The following is a 2,420-nucleotide window of genomic DNA, read 5'->3' on the forward strand; positions in this document are numbered from 1 at the left end:
GCTCCCCACCGCAGCCGAGGGCACAGGGTGGGAAGCGGCTGGGCGTGAGCCCCGCAGCCACCAGAGGGACCCGTGGGCGCGGAAGGACTGGCCAGGCGCACAGGCTGGTCGCGATCGCGCCTCCCGCGCAGGCTCCGGGGTTGTGCAGGGCGCGGGCCGGGGCGTCCGTCCGGGGTCTCCAGCCCGGGTGGCTCCAGTCCAGGCAGGCTTGACCCACCTCGCCCCCCAACCTGACCACCTGCTTCTGCCCAGCCCAGGCAGGGGACAGGAACGTAAGGGCCAGGCACGCTCAGGGCCCCACGCAAGGTTTTACAAGTGGGCCCTCAGCCCCTCTAAACCTTTTCGTTTCTTTATGGCAAAAGCTACCCAAGTTCAAGAGGGAAGGGCAGGAAATTCAGAGAGACCAAGAACACCGTGACGGCTCTCCTCAAAGGCGACGTGGCACCTCGGTGGCCGGGACACCCCGACGGAGAGCGGCTCAGGACGCTAATGAGCCCGGTGGGGGGGGACCTTCAGGGAGAACGGCCCCCCTCTGAGCTTTACCGGGTTGTCTCCTTTCATCACGGGCACTATGGCTGATACTATTCCTCTTTTACAGCTAAGAAACCGAGACTGGGAGAGATGACTCAACTTCCCGGGTCAGGCAGGCCCTCAGAGAGGGAGTGGAGGTCTGAACAGGCCGGGGCCTCCCTGGGCAGGAGTCTGCCCTCAGCCTCGGGGACAGCGGCCCCACCCTGCCCGGCCCGCCCAGCCCTACACAAACCCACCCTTACCCACACTGCCCACCCACACTGGGGGTTTGAGGAAGCCCCCGAGGTTGGAGGGCCTGTCATCCTGTCAGGCCCCATGCCCTGATTTCAGAGCTGCTGCCCCTAGACCAGCCCCCAGGCCTGGGAGGAGCTGGGGCGGACACTGCGGGGAGGCCCCATCCCACACTGCCCATCACCTGGGCCCCCACCCTTAGTCCTCCCTCCGAGGCTCTGGAGCAGGGGTCAACAGAGTCCTCTGATCTTCTCTGAAAAGGGGCCCTGCCCCCTCCCTGTGGGGTCTGAGAACAGGCACACCCCAATCTGCTCCCAACCTGCCTATCTCAGGACCCTTCCCAGAGCTACTCCTCAGTAGGTCATGAGGCCCAGGGACAGGCCTTGCTTGGTTGCCAGGGCAACAACTCCATCATCCCAGCAGCAGGAACTTAGCAGCCAGGCCCCTCATTCCTGAACGGGCTCTTCCTGTCATTCTCCAGACACAGGACGGGCAGACCCCATTCTACTCCTCAGGCCCTCTTTGTCACCCAGGATGTTCACAAGGGGAGATGGGCTGATTGGCCACTGTGCTGATTTGAAACTGTTATGTACCCCAGAAAAGCCTTGTCCTTTTAATCCGATCCAACACTGCAGGGTGGGAGCTTTTGATTAGATGCAGATGTGACTGTACCCATTCGAGGTGGGTCTTAATTAGTTCTTTAAGAGAGCACACCGAGAGAGAAAGAGTTCAGAGCCGACACTGACACAGATGTTTGGAGATCCTTGGAGAGCTGACATAGAAGCCCACTGGAATCAGACACTGAAAGCAACGCAACCGCGGAGCAAAGGGCCAGGAGATACCAGCCATGTGCCTTCCCATGTGACAGAGAGGCCCCCGACATGATTTGATCAGCCTTTTGTGAAAGAAGGTATCCTCTTTTTGGTGCCTTAATTTGGACATTTCTACAGCTTTAAATTGTAAGCTAATAAATCCCCTTTTTAAAAGCCAGTCCATTTCTGGTATATTGCATTCCAGCAGCTTTAGCAAACCGAAGCAGCCACCATGCCAACATCGCATTGCAAACATCCTAGGGTAAAGCCATCAGAAGATAAGGGCAGAGTGTCTTGAATAGAGTAGCTGCTTAATAAATATGGAAATGAATTAATGATCATAAGTTCAGAGTAACTACTCAAAATATTACAGTAAATGGTTAGGGAAGACAACCATTCATTCATTCACTGTATCCATTCATTTACATACTCATCCGAGGATTTCTATGTGCTAGGCACTGCACTTGGGCACTGGGGTCAGAATGAAAACAAAGCAGACATCTGATTCCATATCTGAGGGGAGAGGAGAGAAGCCAAGTGCCTGCTACACAGTCTAAACACGGGCATGGGGGTGTTGTGGGGAGGGAGCCACCACTACACGTGGGATCCATTACAACTCAGGGTCAGAGAACTCTCAGGCTGACCTCGATGGCATGTCTCATGTTCTAAATCAGGTCGTAAAATTCCTTTTAGCTCACTCTTTGCCTGCTCTGGTCTTTGCATGACACTGTCACCATCTTTGCCATATCTATGTATCTACTCCTTATTATTTAAATAACAGCTTTCTTTGATTTATTATCAAATCCTAAATAAATTTATGTAAGATGGAGACTTTAAATCACTACC

Source organism: Tamandua tetradactyla, chromosome 8 (assembly GCF_023851605.1).
Source record: "Tamandua tetradactyla isolate mTamTet1 chromosome 8, mTamTet1.pri, whole genome shotgun sequence".
Lineage (NCBI taxonomy): Eukaryota > Metazoa > Chordata > Mammalia > Pilosa > Myrmecophagidae > Tamandua > Tamandua tetradactyla.